Source organism: Pantherophis guttatus, chromosome 3 (assembly GCF_059756535.1).
Source record: "Pantherophis guttatus breed Tessera chromosome 3, ASM5975653v1, whole genome shotgun sequence".
NCBI classification, from domain to species: Eukaryota; Metazoa; Chordata; class Lepidosauria; order Squamata; family Colubridae; genus Pantherophis; species Pantherophis guttatus.
In genome coordinates this window covers 67077371-67094298 of record NC_142065.1, presented here as the reverse complement: position 1 = coordinate 67094298, position 16928 = coordinate 67077371, and the positions used below count along the sequence as shown (strand labels likewise).

The 16928-nt window shown below is 40.0% G+C and overlaps 1 protein-coding gene and 1 long non-coding RNA gene across 9 annotated transcripts in view; one reads left to right on the top strand and one right to left on the bottom strand.

Annotated features, from left to right (window-relative positions):
* FGGY (FGGY carbohydrate kinase domain containing) overlaps positions 1-4496 on the bottom strand; it is a 167890-nt gene extending 163394 nt beyond the window's left edge. For 3 of the 8 annotated variants that reach the window (XM_034415195.3, XM_087889774.1, XM_034415198.3), the window contains exon 1: positions 1375-1541. The gene's annotated coding sequence lies outside the window, so the exon portion shown is untranslated. Of the gene's footprint in view, positions 1-968; positions 1199-1374; positions 1542-4384 lie in introns of those variants that run through there. The other 5 variants (XM_060689938.2, XM_087889775.1, XM_087889773.1 and 2 more) reach the window with 4 other exon arrangements.
* LOC117664296 (uncharacterized) overlaps positions 4298-16928 on the top strand; it is a 39819-nt gene continuing 27188 nt past the window's right edge. Inside the window, exon 1 of the long non-coding RNA XR_009622130.2 lies at positions 4298-4463. This is a non-coding gene — a long non-coding RNA (uncharacterized LOC117664296). The remainder of the gene's footprint in view (positions 4464-16928) is intronic.

Here is a 16928-nt window from a genome sequence, read left to right as displayed (position 1 = left end):
TTTCTTAAGATCCCCCATTTTTTTCTTGTGACTGGAGTGTACAATTCTGCACTCAAAAGAAATGGAGAATGGTTTAGAATAACTTGTTTTCAAGAAATCTTCTACTCTTCTGTAATTCCCTTTAACCTCAATACTTCTCTAGCTTGCTCAAGTTGTCTATCCTAAAATCAAGTGTGACTATGTTCTAATTTTTCTTTCTGCACTATCTTGTTTCTGAAGATGACGGTCCCCTCCCCCCAAGTTTCTGACTGCTTTTAACCTCCTTTCCCTATTGAATTAGGAATAGTTCTGCAGTTGATAACCTTATCTTCAACTTTTTGAAGCAAGTAACAAAATCTATGAGAAAATGCTGAAGCCATTGGACCAGAAATGAGCCAACTGCGTTTCACCAATTGTGTCCTGTCAACATAACCAGTCAAATTAGATTTTGGTTCTGAGTTGTCATGCAAACTTACAAACCTGTCTACGTAAAACATGCTTGAGCAGGGGTAACTATGCATGAATCCCGCAAGTGACCTTCCTTCCTTCCTTCCTTCCTTCCTTCCTTCCTTCCTTCCTTCCTTCCTTCCCTTCCCTTCCCTTCCCTTCCCTTCCCTTCCCTTCCCTTCCTAAAAAGCAGGTGTAGTCTAGTATTGAAAGGGTGAACCAGACTTGGGGAAAATCCAAATCAACTTGATTCTTAGCCTTGGAGAGCCATTGTGTGGTTTTGGGGCTGTCCCACTCAGTGCAACTTAGGGGTTGGAGGACTGTGTATTTTGGAGACCAAACTACTTTGAGCTCCTGCAGGAAAGCCAAGAAAGCAATCTAACAAATGAAGCAAAGAAAATGCCCCTGACAAGGACTTTCATTCCAGCCATCCGGTCTGGGTTATTATTATTTTTCCCCCAGGAAGCTGCGAGGGACTTTGCTCTCGCCTTAATTAACCCTGATTTTTTTTTTTCGCTTTACCCATTACTGTATTTTCTCACCTGTTTCCCAGGCTGGGTCATCTGGTGTCCAATTAAAAACGATTTAATTGGATTTAAAACGATTGAAAAAGATTTAACTAGCATGCAATGGCTCTGCTCTTACTCTACGAGCAGAGGAGAAGAGGAATTTCTACCGTACTTTTTTTTTTTTTTTTGCCCGGGGCATACACGCGGGGGAAGCCGAGCCAAAGAAAACCACCCGGGTCGCAGGCGGAGGAAGGAGGATCCCAGGACCAGCCCTTCCCCAGCCCAAGAGTGGAGAGGAGCGGGGGAGGGGGAGAACCTGGCATATTTTTATCCTCTACGGAAAGGCTGGGCAATGCACCGCAAGAGGAGGGTTTCCTGAAAACAGGGACGCTCTGATACACAACCTATTATTTGCGTTGGAAAGTGAAAGCTTACTTACTTGCCTGAAAGTGAAACACGATCTTAGCAAGCAAGCAAGCAAGCCGTGGTCAAAAGCAATGGGCACCACACGCTTGAGCGACCCACCGGGGTTCCTGACAGGGCAATTTCCGGCCTTCTCTGTCGGGAGCCGCCGTGACCAGGGGGGGAAAAACGCCTTTTCTTCCCTTGGCAGGAGGGCATTTGTCAATGCCTTTTCTGATTGGTCTCTTGACCAAGAGCCCCCCCCCCCAAGTCTCCCCCCACCTCCTGCCTCGTGCTCAAATACGATGGGGGGGGGAGTTGTTAGAATAAGGCGCCCCTTTCCCGAAAATGCAATTTTTTTCTCCTGGCCGCCACCATCGTTTCCCCACCCACGGTTTCTTAACTCTTTGCAAAATGAAGAATGGAATAACAGAGTTGGAAGGGGACTTGAAGGGTTTTCTAAGCCAACCCCTTGCCCAAGCAGGAGACCCTTATACCATTCCACTGGCTGTCTTCTTAAAAACCTCCTGCGTTGGAGATGCTAGAGGATGGAAGGGGGTAATAAAACTTAAGATCTGCCTCCGGCTATGTGTCTCTTTTTAAGCAAAAGTTTTAATCGATTATCTTTTCCTTGGCTTGCCAAGATCTGTCTTTTTTCCCCCCCTTGACATATTCAAGGAAAAAGGCTGAAGGATCTATGCTCTTCTCCTGAACAGACCACAGAGCCAAGTAACACTGAACATATTTTAATTTAGGGAGATGGGTAAGAGCAGCCTACAAATAAACAATTGTATTTTTATCTGAAGTAGAAAAGTAGGTACTCCATTGAAAAAAAAAATCTAATGCATTAATCTAGGTTTAATTAATTAATTAAATTAATATTAATTTAATTAATTAATATTATTAATAAATAAATAATAAATATTAATTTAATTAATTAATTAAAACCACGGTGGCTCAGTGGCTAAGACGCTGAGCTTGTCAATCGAAAGGTCAGCAGTTCAACGGTTCAAATCCTTGGTGCTGTGTAACGGGGTGAGCTCCTGTTACGTGTCCCAGCTTCTGCCAACCTAGCAGTTCGAAAGCACGTAAAAATGCAAGTAGAAAAATGGGGACCACCTTTGGTGGGAAGGTAACAGTGTTCCGTGTGTCTTTGACTTATGACCATTTTTCCCCACTTACAACAATTGTAGCATTCTCATGATCAAATAATACAAATTTGTGACTTCTGACAAGCAAAGTCAATAGGGAAGCCAGATTCACTTAGCAACCATGTTTCTAACTTTAACAACTGCAGTGATTCACTTAGCAGTGGTAAGAAAGGACATATAAATGGGGCAAAATTCATTTGACAACTGTTTTGTGTAGCAACAGAAATATCAGCCTCATTGTGGTCATAAGTTGAGGCCTACCTGTGCTCAATGCTATTTAGCACAAAGACATTTTAGCACCTTTGTGTATATAACTGCTCAATAGGTCAATGGCTCATTGCAATGAGAGCAATTTTATTGTTACAGAAAAACAAACAAACAAATGTGTTTATTATTTGGATCACCAATTGTGAGGACTTGCACAAATACACAGTCTGTACCAGGGGTGGGTTCCAATTTTTTTTACTACTGGTTCTGTGGGCGTGGCTTGTTTGGTGGCTGTGGCTTGGTGGTCATGTGACTGGGTGGGCGTGGCCAACCTGACATCACTCATGTCAAGGGTTAGGGTTAGGGTGCCTGGCCTCTCCTCACCTCAAAGGCCTCAACGAGATACAATTTCCCTGTCTATTTATTTACTACTACTGAACATCCAAAATATACTATTTAATCCTATGTACATATGCCATATGTGTATATACATATTACATAGTATAGAGTGTATATAGGCACACAAAAAGATACATTATCTACTATATATACTGTATGTGTATGTACACACAGAGAGAGCTCTTTTAAAACTATACACATTCAACCTCACTTACTACATTTGGAAAAACACACCCAGAATCCACTTTCTGCCACACATTTAACTATAACTTCTATACATTTAGAACATTACACACACCTTCAGATATTCTTCCTTACCTAGCTTGCACATGACTGTTAGAGCTAGGAGAGGTCATGGATTGAGTAAAATGTGGTGAAACTCACTTAACAAGGCTCTTGTTTAGCAACCAAAATTTTGGGCTCAATTGTGGTCATAAGTCAAGGACTATCTCTGCCTTCCTCTGCATGGCAGCCTTGTCCTAGTAAACTCCTTTTCCTTTCTGGCAATTTTCCTCTCTGTTGGAGGCACCAAAACAATCTAGAACATATAAGGTTTCCTGCTGGAGCAGGGGGTTGGACTAGATGGCCTCCAAGATCCCTTCCAGCCCTAGATTGCTATCCTATTTCAAAGCGTCTTCTGAAGCCACGCCTAGTGCCAGGGTTTGTGGTCATTCCTTCCTTCCTCTTCTTTCTTTCTCTTTCTTTCTTTCTCTCCCTTCCTTCCTTCCTTCCATTTCTTTCTTTCTCTCTCTTTTCTCTCTTTCTCTCTTCCTCCCTCCTTTCCTTTCCACCTTAAATGCCAGCAAAACCCACCACTTTGCTCCTAAAGTCGTCTAGGGCAGAGCTCTCCAACCTTGGCAACTTTTAGACTTGTGGACTTCAACTCCCAGAGTTCCTCAGCCAGCAGAGCTGGCTGAGGAACTCTGGGAGTTGAAGTCCACAAGTCTAAAAGTTGCCAAAGTTGGAGACCCCTGCCCTAGGAAAACAATCCACGTTGCTAAAACAAACAAACAACCCACATTGTATCTGTTTTAGGGGAGGCGGTTCAATTCATTGCCCAGTTAAAGACTGAAATGAAATGCTCCAAGCTGACAGCATTGCTTATAATGACATTCGGCTCCAGATCAGATCGGGCTTTTTTTCTTTTCTTTTCTTTTCTTTTCTTTTTTTTTTTTGCATGAAGGAGGAACACGGAGCGAACGAAAACAAAAGCCTCCAGCCTCCAATGCAAGCAAATAAAAGCCTCTTTCTCTCCTTCTCTTCCCCCCCCTCCCCCTGCTTCCCTTTTACCTTTGTTTAATGCTCTGAAAGATTTTCTCTCCCAGGCAAGAAGCAGCAGCCACTGAGTTGGAGACCACATGGAGCAGGGGTGGGTTCTAATTTTTTTTACTACCGGTTCTGTGGGCGTGGCTTATTTTGTGGGCGTGGCTTGGGGTGATGTGAATGGGTGGGCATGGCCAACTTTTTTTTAAAAAACCTTTTAAAAGCATTTTTTCCTACAACCTTAAGAGGTTGCAGAAAAAAATGCTTTTAGAAGCCTCTGAGGATCAGGCAAGTCAGCTGGGATCACCAGAGGCTTTTAAAGGGATTTTTTTTTTCCCTACAACCTCTTCGGCTGAAAAGGTTGCAGAAAAAATGCTTTCAGAAGCCTCTGACGATCCCAGCTGAGCCGCGCGATCTTCAGATGCTTTTTTTTTAACTTTTAAAAGCATTTTTTCAGCCAAAGAGGTTGTAGAAAAAATGCTTTTAAAAGTAAAAAAAAAAAGCCTCTGATGAGGTGGGCGGGGTAGTATCCGAACTACTAAAAATTTTTACTACCGGTTCTTGTGAACCAGGAGCAACCCACCACTGGAATCAATATGCATTCCATGCTGAATAGCATATAGGGTCAACCGGCTTATATGCTTTCCAATCTGTGTTTTAACTTTTCTAAGTGGTCTTCCTAGGAAGATTAGCACAGTTACATCGCCTCTGTGCTACTAAAATTTTGCACGGTGAGTGAAAGTTTCTTGTTTTCCTGCTTTAAAAGTAAAAAAGAATGCCAACAATAAATGTAGGATAAATCAATATTGCTCCAATTTGGCCTGGTGCCTATTTGACCACTAATCTCATCTAATTTAGTGGGTCTAAATAAGAGGTGGCATCTTTGAAATATTCTCCCTTACTGAGTTAGACCCCATGTGACACTTACTGGAGAAAAATTTATTTGCATAAATCTGTCCTCAAAGGTTCACTTAATCTTATTGCTTCACTAGCAGCTGTAGCTTTTGAAAGCCAGAGACCTGACATGTTGAGAAATGGAGAGAGTCCATAAATATGATATTTCTTATTAACTATCGCAGCACTAAATACCATTTACAATCAGGATTATGGTGTTGTATAATTCTAGGAGCTTTGAAAAGTATTTCCATATTGTGAATGTGTATGTGCCTAGCTGGCTATGCTATTCTCCGATTTATGCCAATCATATCAAAATGTTTTCTGTCCATTGTTTATATTATTGTTTTTATATTTTGCAGAACAAAGTCATATAATAGGCAGTGGCAAGTTTGCCATATATCTCTTGAATCTTTTTTTCTTTATTCAGGTTAACCTGACTAGGTGGCTCAGTGGCTAAGACATTGAGCTTGTCAATCAGAAAGGTCCGCAGTTCAGCGGCTCGAATCCCTAATACAGGTCTCCTGCGTGAGCAGGGGGTTGGACTAGATGACCTCCAAGGCACCTTCCAACTCTGTTACTGTTACTATTGTTACTAAAAGTTAACCTTGTTTTTCTCCTTGAAAGGTTCCTCCAGTTCAGTTGAGATCTATCACAGATCAGTCTGGCTACCAAAGCATTACCACATAAGTCATCAATTACTTGTGAACCCCTGCTACAATACAATTTATCTTAGTTGCTGTGGCATTTTCGTGAACATTTTTTTTTCATTAAAGGTCTTTGCTATATTCCTTCTTTGTCTTCCGCATAGACATCATCTCCTTAAGGAACAATAAAAATTAGATTTGTTTGACCTGTAGTAAAGGTTCACACAGGCAAGAAGATTTAATTGCACTGCTTGGTCTTCCAGACAGCTTTTATGCAATAATTCAGACATCCACACCGTTGTGTTTGTCTAAGGATGGATGCCTGCATAGTAGGACATACCATTTACTACACATCGCCTTAACTCCCCTGGGAAATCACTTGCTGTGAGATAGCATTAATTAAAAACTTGCATCATTGCCATGTCTTGATTTCTAATGATCTGTGCTCTTCTTTTTCATGTCAACGTTTATAGTACAATTAATCCTACAAGAACATCAATAGCAATCCAAATCTTCATGGCTTAATTCACAGACAAAACTTTGTAGACAAGAGCTAAGCTTTAAATAGTATGACATTTGAATGTTGCCCTGGATCTATGCAGACATAATCCTTTGGCTTCCCTTCCTTCTCTTCGCTTCCCATTTCTCCTGTCCTAGATTTCTTCTATTTATCTCTAAAGTATTCATAGTCCATCATCTTATTTCCAAAATCGAGCACCTCTGCCTATAGTTGCCCTGGCTGTTCATGTCATATTTTCTTGTAACACACTTGCATGTTTCACACATTTTTATATTGCCAAAAAAGAGAGAAAAGATGGAACAATAAGTATAAATCAATAATAAATCTTAATGTTTGCTCTTCTAGTCAACTGGAACTTCTATCAACTTCTGAGTTTTTATCTCTCTCCAAACAGACTGTTTTGAAAACATTCCCATCTTTGTGCTTGTGAATGTCTGCTTCATAGGATGTCTCCTTCACTTGAAATCAAATATGCATTGGGGATATGTACATCTGTATTTTATTTTCCCCCCATGTGTCATACACATTTTATTTTACAATGGTAAGACATTTACATTAACTGGGATGCCATTCACTTTAATCAACAGTGTCACAGTGGACCTAATTTCATATCTCTGCTTCTGTCACTTGCAATACTATATGCTAAAAGGGGGCAGAGAATTGTATATTGGATACTAGTCTAGGAATAGAAGCTAGAGGTCATTATCATCATGCAGAAGAGACTTTATAACTCTTTTTGACTGCAGAACCATATAAGCATAATTAGAAGCAGATCATATTGAGATAGGCTGATGTTATAGGCACTCGCACAAGATGGCTGTTCCGGAAAACTTCCCTGTACACAGAATAACTGACATAGCATGTCCTGCCAGTCACAAAACAACTATTTTACTAGATTTAGTCAGAATTCTCTTCTCCTCCAGAATGCTGCCAACATTTCTAGGGAATACTAAAAACATCCTTGTCATTAAGGATACAGCTAGTGAAAAAATGGGAAATCTTCAGCCTCTCGTTCTAATGCAGCCCACAGACTTCAAGCAAGGCATTAAATTAAGTGGAAGTAGAGAAGGTTTCAGTAATGAAGATTATCAAAAGGGCTGGAGCACCTTCCCTATGAGGAAATGTTGCAACATTTCCGGCTTTTTAAACTAGAAAAGAAGCAAATGAGAAGAAAAGTTACTGAGACGTGCAAAAGTATGCACTGACTGGATGAAGTGGACAAGGAGAAATTGTTTCCAAAAAAAAACCTACAACCAGAAATCACCAATGAAATTGAACCCTGGAGGAATCAGGATGGACAAAAAGATACGAAATCCAGCATGGTTATCTCGTTTGCTGTGTATACTGTCATTTTTATGTAAATAATAATAATAATAATAATAATAATAATAATAATAATAATAATAATAATAATAATAATAATAGTAATAGTAATAGTAGTAGTAGTAGTAGTTAGTAGTAGTAGTAGTAATAGTAGTAATATTTTGCACAGTGCATACTTAAATTTGGGGATTTGCTACCAGGAGATGATGTGCTGGTTACCAGCTTGGCTGCTCACTGAGTGGGTTTCCTCATGCAGGGCTGTAATAGCTGGACCAGGGTCCAATCCAGCAGAACTACTTACATTTTTTGTTCCTCCCCCAAATTCCCTCCTTTCAGATGCAACCAAAGTCACATTAACTAGGAGAATGACTTACGGAAATTTCATCTCAATTTTCATTGTCAAGTTATTCCACTGATTAATTGTTCTGTTAGGAAATTTCTCCTTAGTTCTAGAGTGGTTCTCTCCTTGAGTAGTTTCCATCCATTGCTTCTTATCGTGCCTTCAAGTGCTTTAGAGAATAGGTTGCCTCCTCTTCTTTGTGGCAGCCCCTTAGATATTGGAACACTGCTATCATGTCAGTTTGCTTCTTTTCATTAAACAAGACATACCCAATTCCTGTAATTGTTCTTCTTGTTTTAGCCTCCAGTCCCCTAATCATCTTTGTTGCTTTTCTCTGTACTCTTTCTAGAATCTCCACATCTTTTTTTATATTGTGACCAAAACTGGATTCAATATTCCAAGTGTGGTTCTAACAAGATATTATAAAGTGGTATTAACAGTTCATGTGATCTTAATTTTGTTCTTCTCTTAATGCAGCCTAGAACAGCAGCACACTGCTCGCTTATATTTAAGTGATTGTCCACTAGGACTCCAAAATCCCTCTTGCAGTTACTACTATTGAGCCATGTACCACCTATTCTGTACCTGTGCATTTGGTTTTTGTTGCTTAAATATAGAACCTTACTTTTCTCTCCACTGAATTTCATTTTGTTGGATAGGACCCAGTGTTCAAGTCTTTCAAGATCCTTCTGTATTTTGAGCTTATCTTCTGGAGTTTTGGCTATTCCTGCCAGTTTGATGTTGTCTGCAAATTTGATGAGTTCCCCTTGTATCTCCTCATCTCAATCACTGATGAAGATATTGAAAAGTACTTGATTTAAGGTAGAGCCTTCGGATATCCCACTGTATACTTCCCTCCATTGTAGATGCAGTTCCATTAAGGACTACACTTCGAGTGTGGTTGGCCAGCTAGTTACGAATCCATTTGGTGAGTGATGTATCTTATCAAGTAGTAGATTGTATTTTACTTTATCAAATGCCTTACTGAAATCCAAGTAAATTATATCCACAGCATTTTGCTGATCCACTAATTTTGTCACTTTGTCAAAGAATGCAAGGTTTGTCTGGTATGATCTGTTTTTTATAAACCCATGTTGGCTTTTAGTTATGACATTGTTTGCCTCTAGGTGTTTGCAGATTCATTGCTTGATTATCTTTTCGAGAATCTTTCCAGGTATCGATAATAGGCTGATAGGTCTGTAGTTTCCTGGATCCATTTTTTCCTTTTTTTGAAGATAACTGTATGGACTTGATCATAAGGAAAGGAAAGGAAAGGAAAGGAGGAAAGGAAAGGAAAGGAAAGGAAAGGAAAGGAAAGGAAAGGAAAGGAAAGGAAAGGAAAGGAAAGGAAAGGAAAGGAAAGGAAAGGAAAGGAAAGGAAAGGGCTTAAATGCATAATCTTCATGATGACATTTTAAAATGTTTTCTTCAAAATTTACCATTCACAACTTAGCCTCCTTGATACACAAACTGATGGATAATTTTATGTAGACTCAAGACTGGTAGTTTACAAAGAGACCAGCAGACGATGGAAAGCAAGATGAAAAAAAGAGAAAATTTTAGAAATTGCAGCTGTATCACAATTCCCCAGCTGGCATTACAATCAAAGTAAGTTCTATGGTTCAGAGAGCAGAAAAACAAAATCCAGAATACTGGCTCTTTCATCTGAATATCTCTCTATAAACATACCCACCCACCCACCCACCACTTAAAACTGAAGTAATTCAAGAGATTTATCTTGAAGTGATGCAGTATCTGTGTGCATTATCTTTGAATCTTGACTGGTTCTCAAGATTGCTTTCAAAGCCAAGAATTTGAAAGGGGGTGGTGGTGAAAGGATATATGAATACATTCCTTTGATAACATATTTGTCAGTAGTAATCAGTACATCTTTCTGTATTTACTGTTTTTAAGCCATGGCCAGTTCTATAAGTAAGGCCTAGGGCAAAGGGATAATGGTAGAGATTTTCTTCATTTGAACTCAACTCCCAATGACTATATAGATGTACCAATAGTAGAGAATGTATATATTGTTCAGGATTGAACTGTGGAGTATATAGACATACGGAATATAGACATATCCATCTAATTTTCTTGCCATTAGCATAGAAGTAACTTGCTTTGTACTATATCAACTGACCAGTTTAGCCTACAATCCTAGATTTCCTGATGGCATCTTACTCAAGTGGTAACTTGACTTGATCTGTTTAGGTCCTCTAAGTTTTTTTTCTCAGCTGAGGTTGACTAGCTGTTGTTACCCACCCTTCACAATAATTTCTATCAAAATTTTACTATTTGATGCAGTTGAGACTTTTGTTGTCCATAAAATCATTATCTATCTATCTATCTATCTATCTATCTATCTATCTATCTATCATCTATCTATCCATCCATCCATCCATCCAGCTAGCTACGGTAGGTACCTTATTCATTATCCGATTTATGAAAAGCAACATATTTTTTAGAAAACTTTATTCTGATCATTAGCTAGCTTAGAAGTGCCACAAAGTAGCATCAAGATCCAGATCCAGTATTTAAATTTTGAGCTATCGCTAATGGGTTTTCAAAACATACCATTCCAACATTGCATATACTGCAGAGCTATGCTATATTTTGAGGCTAAATAAAAGCATTCCAAAACACTTCCTTACTTGCTCCAAGAAATTTCTGTACTTGTTAAGTATTCTAAAAACCAGCCTAAACATTTAAAAAAAAACATCCATCCAATCAGCCAGGTTTGGAAAGGATGGGAAAGTTGAAGCCATCATTCAAATGAAAACTTTGTAAAATTCCTATCAAGAGCTGATATGTGAAATGTGTTCAAAAATTAGATGTTTCTGTTGCTAACAATATTCAAGAAATATCCCAAAGACATCTCTGAGTGCAAACCTTTCACATCCGTTAAAAGTGTCCAAAGGTCAGCTCGTCTAGGACAGGGGTCTCCAATCTTGGCAACTTTAAGCCTGGAGGATTTCAACTCCCAGAATTCTCCAGCCAGCTTTGCTGGGAGTTGAAGTCCTCCAGGCTTAAAGTTGCCAAGGTTGGAGACCCCCTGATCTAGGACACATACAAATCCAGTCAAGACATTATTAAGAATAGTGTAAGTGGCAGGTACTTAGAAAAAGAGCACAAAAGAATGAATGAATCCAGCCATGAGAGAAAAGAAAGAGAAACAGCTGTGTTAAATATTCAACACTGGCTTTAAAAAGAAAGAAATCTGTATTGCTGCCAAGTTGTCCTTCCCACCTCAGAAAGCATTTGGGGTTGAAGGAAGTATAAACAAATCTTAACCATTATATATAATTAACGTCTGAGTCTACTTGGTATCCAGATGCTAGAATTGGTTGAACTTGATATGCTACCAACAGTTTTTTTGGGGGGAGAGGGGTGTACAAGGGGTCTTTTTAAATGATTCCTTTTGTTATTCAATATGCTCCTTAAAAAGTTGACGTGGGGAAAAGCATATCTTTCCATATGGATCATGTCAACTGTATATTTTTTCAAAGGGCACTTCATTCATAGCCTTTGTTAGGAACTGCAGGCCTGTGAAAAGAGAGAATAAGACAGAGTGGATTTGTGCTGTTCTTCTCACACCGAATTCCTCATTTGCAGGATAAAATCTTTCATACAGTAAGAAATTAAGAGGAGCAGGGCTGGATCAGGTCAGCATTCTGTTCCCACAATAAGCAACCCCCAGTTTATGGAAAATCTATCAGCAAGACAGAATGCAGTATTGTTTTTCTTTTCATAGAATCCCCAGTAACAGTTGGTATAAGAAGTCAATTACTCCAATGCTGGAAAAAATATTGGACAATTATTAAAACTCACCACTGATAATCTCCACTTATGAATGGGTCGCCTTTCCTTTTTTTCAAAAGCATCCATACCTTCAGTGGTGGGTTGGCCCCTGTTCGGACTGGTTCTATAGAACTGGTAGTAAAACCGGTGGGAGGCTCCGCCCACCAACCCCGATGTCATTAGGAGGCTTCTCCGCATGCGCAGAAGCGCGCAAGCAAAGCACGCATGCGCAGAAGCACGCAAGCAAAACGTGCGCGCGGCCCTGTTGCAAACTGGTAGTAAAAGTAAGTAGAACCCACCCCTGCATACCTTCCATGCATGTGTGCGGCCTTCTGTGCATGCACTTTGCTTGCGTGTGCGGCTTGCATGCATGTGTGCATCTTAAAAAAGACCGCAAAATAGGATGGCATAGTGCTGGGGTGGGCCCACTCGCCCACCCGCAAGTAGCAGCTACCGGTTTTCCCGAAACCAGTACGAACTGGCTGAATCCCATCACTGATCCATACTGATAGTCGCCAATAAGGAGTAAATTCTATTTTAACTGCTTGGAGAAGTGCTTCCTTTGATCAGTCTTGTTTGTCTCACCACTAAAGTTCAAGAATGCAGTACTGCAGGCTACTTCTGCTGATTGCCGGCTGCCAGCTCAGTTCAGCAGTTCAGTCTCACCAGCTCAAGGTTGACTCAGCCTTCCATCCTTCCGAGGTGGGTAAAATGAGGTCCCAGATTGTTGGGGGCAATATGCCAACTCTTTAAACCACTTAGTGGAGGCTATAAAAGCACTGTGAAAGTGGTATATAAGTACTAGTGCTATTATAAATAGCAAAAGGTTCCCAACCTTTTGATCTTCTGATTATCCCAACCTTTTGATCTTCTGATTATTTTTTCTGTACTTTTCAGCTTAATATTGTGCTTTTTGAGCCAGGATTAGATTTTGCACATCATATTCCAAGCATGATTGAACTCCAGATTATAATAAATCTGGAGTTCAATCATGCTTGGAATATGATAACAGCAAGATAACAGCGAGTTTGACAATGTAATTTTCTGTTCATTGATTGATTAGGGTCAAGTCTTTTGAGTATCTTGTCAAGCAGAACATGTGGTCACCCATTGTACTGATGAGTAAACGTTTCTGTGCTCATTCAGCACTTTTGCATGGATGGTCTTCTCATTTATTCCTTGTTCGCAGAGCATTTCTGGAGAAATGAGGAAAGGCTCCATAACAGAACATACATACTGAGGAACATCAGAGGGGTGTGGGTGATTTTAAGAAAAGCAAATATTAAGTTGAAGTCTCCTCACAGTAGAAAAGCATACACTGGATTGCATTGCTCCTTTTTTTTATAGAAAATCCAATGGTTGTATCTGGAATGCAAGCTAAGCAAATATGAATGGGCTGGATTTTAGGAACAGCTACAGGAACTTCATATCCAGGAAAGAAGAGTGGTGTTTTTTAATGAGATCTTCATTTACAGTTGCTGTAGCATCTTGTTAATTCATTGTTGGTTGCCTTGCGGTCAGTGGATAAAGGCAATTTAAAGTTGCTTTTGATATGTCATTAAAGGGGGAGACAGGGAATCTCTCAACACTGGCCTTCTTTCAGCATTTTATTTTACAAAATAGACTCAGTCATTTTAGCCTGGCATGCTAAAAACCAGGGGCAGGTTTCAAAACCCGTCGCTACCGGTTCGCTTGTGGGTGTGGGTACGCAAGTGCATGCGAGCACCTCTTCTGTGCATGCGCAGAAGCGTCCAGGTGGGTGGGCGGAGCCTCCCGCTGCTGCCGCTACCGGTTCGCCCAATCCGGGGCGAACTGGTAGCAACTCACCACTGCTAAAAACCCAGCTCTAACGAAGTGAAGAACACTGGATTCTCCAGGGCATTTTCCATAAATCAGTCCTTTGAAATGCAGAAGTGTCACGAGAACATCATTGCAAGGAGTCCACCCAGTTGCTCACCATTATGTAAATCTATTCCTGTCATCAAATAAAATTGCTCATTACCTGGATGTGATTACCTGGAAACCAGAAACCTGGAAATAAAATAATTTATTATTGTTTGAGTAAACACGCACATAAACTCCTTAACCTCGGTGAAGAATCCAGACATTAATAGAGAGCCCCAGATATGGGGGAAGAGCCAGTGCAGTGGTGGGTTGCCCCCGGTTTGGACTAGTTCTATAGAACTGGTAGTAAAACCGGTGAGAGGCTCCGCCCACTGACCCCGACATCATCAGGAAGCTTCTGCACACGCGCAGAAGCGTGAATGTGCGAGCGAAGCAAGCACGTGCACACGGCCCCGTTGCAAACCAGTACTAGAGGTAAGTAGAACCCACTCCTGAGCCAGCATGTAGTACTGCTATCACCCATGATCTAACTGGAGGATGCAGCCCCAGCTGAGGAGCCAAGAAATTACTTTTCCTTAGTTACAAGCTTCCATTTGTGTCTGGGAGAACCAAAAGTGTAATCGAATCATCCCACCTCGTTTCTGATGCCCTGAGAGTTCAAAGGGGAAACTTGGGCCATCTAGGTACCAAGGCCTGCGCCTGCTCAGTGCAGGAATTCGAATTAAAGCGTTCCAGAAGATGGCTGTGTGATTTCCACTGGAATACATCCAGTGAAGCAGAATTGCTCACCTAACTGGATAAATAACTCCAAAGCTGAACTGGTTGTACTCTTAGATAAACAGTCAGAATCTGCTTTTTAGTTACTTAAAATCCATTACAGGTAGTCCTTGACTTAAGACCACAACTGAGCCCAGAATTTATGTTGTTAAGTGAGACATTTGTTATGTGAGTTTTGCCCCATGTTATGACTTTTCTTGCCATAAGCGAATCAGCGCAGTTGTTAAATTAATAACACGGTTGTTAAGTGAACCTGGCTTCCCCGTTGACTTTGCTTGCCAGAAGATTGCAAAAGGTGGTCGTATGACCCCTGCAACCGTCATAAATATGAACCAGTTTTCAAGCATCTGAATGTAAATCACGTTACCATGGGAATGCTGCAAAGGGTATAAGGGTTAAAATTGGTCATAAGTCACTTTTTTCAGTATCATTATAACTTTGAAACCGTCACTAAATGAACCGTTGCAAATCGAGGACTACTTGTATTACATGTCTGCACTCTGGAATGAGAGAAAAGTCTTCACCTCCCTCACAACATCCTTTCGAACATTTGAAGAGCGCTATCATATTCCCATTCGCTCTTCCCAGGGTTAAACACAACCAACTCCTTTATCCTCTCTTCCCTGGAAATTTATTTCTAAATCTCTGGCCAAACCTTCTCTGACCTTGTTCATTTGTCTGAACTCCCAAAGTGAAACCAATACCATGAATTTCACTGCCACTGCAGATTTGGAAGAGGTAAGGTGGGACAACAATTCTAAAGCTAATCTATAGGGAGTCCTTAACTTACGACCACAATTGGGCCCAGAATTTACATTGCTAAATTGAGAAATTTGTTGTGAGTTTTGCTCCCTTTTACGACATTTCTTGCACATTTGTTAAGTGAATCACCGCAGTTGTTAAATTAATCACACGGTTGTTAAGTGAATCTGGCTTCTCCATGGACTTTGCTTGTCAGAAGGTCCTAAAAGATGATCACATGACCCCAGGACACTGCAACCGTCCTAAATATGAACCAGTTGTCAAGCATCCGTCATAAGTGTGAAAAATGGTCGTAAGTCACTTTTTTCAGTGCCATTGTAACTTCGAACGGTCACTAAATGAACTGTTGTAAATCGAGGATTACCTGTATTATAGTTGTTCCAATTTCTCAGCAGCCATATAGATAACCTGCTGCACAGAATTGTGTAAGAGTTAAGTATAATGAACGCTATTTGTTCTCTGTTGTGGATTTGGGTTATTTTTTAATCTGTGAGCACTGCTTTGTAGTCGCCATCATTTGAATAAAGCACCTTATATCTGCTATTATATATAAAATAGATCTTTTGACTGAATGTCCTGATATGAGACTGTAACCATTTTCAGCAACACATTTAATAGATGCACAATATGTAGGCACGAGCAAAGGTGTACCAGAGGAAAACATAAGAAAAGTGGGCTATTTTTTCTTGTAATTGTTTAATAGGCCCACATTAGTCATAGTAGAATTTGATTCCTTGCATTTGTTTTGATCAGATGGATGCACTTTTCATAGCGCACAGTCATAATGACATTCTACAAAGTGCTGTCAAATGCAAGGATGATATTTCAGCGAGGAGTTTCAAATGCTCTTTTATAACCTATCCTCTGAAATAACAGAGAAAATGACATAAGGATCAGTGAACATTAGTTTTCCAACACCATATGCCTTACTTACTTTTTGCCATGCAACCTTTAGAGATACAGTAGAAGAATTGAGGAAAAAAATTAAGTTTTTATTGTATATCTCTGTGCATACAGAGGAATTTGGGGGTTTTTTTCCACCTGTAAAATAGAGATATTAATGGTTGCCTACAATCCAACTCCCCATTTGCTAATATCCAGTGCATTGTACATTTCAATTTTGTTTAAATAACCATTAAAACAACATATACAAAGTAATGTGAACAGTTTAAAAAAAAATCCTAGAAGTACTGTAGCAGTTCATAAATTGCTGGGAGAGAACAATAAGTTCAACTACACACTAGCCAAATTGTATCCCACACCTAAGCAAGTTGCTCAAGCATCACTGAAAGTGTTTTATGGCAGTCATAAATCTTTTTAAAAAGTATTATGATGATTCCCAAAGAACTCTACAATCTGTAGGGGACGCAGTTTTGAAATTTTTGTGTTGCTTGACTGCGATTTCAAGCCGTGCCTTTCCATAGTGCCATGTCAAAAATGAACACTCATGCCGAGCCGTTTATGTCAATTGAGACATCTGCTGCTTATTTGGGTGGCAGATTGGCAAGCCTTTAATATTGTCATATTGATCCAAGAAGACAATAAACAGCCAAGTGGCCATGGAAACCACAGTTTATTCTGTTGCTTTATTCCTAAGTATGGGTGTAAATCTGGCAAACACAGACACGTTGGCAACACTAGAGGACAAAGTCTTCTGCTTCTCCA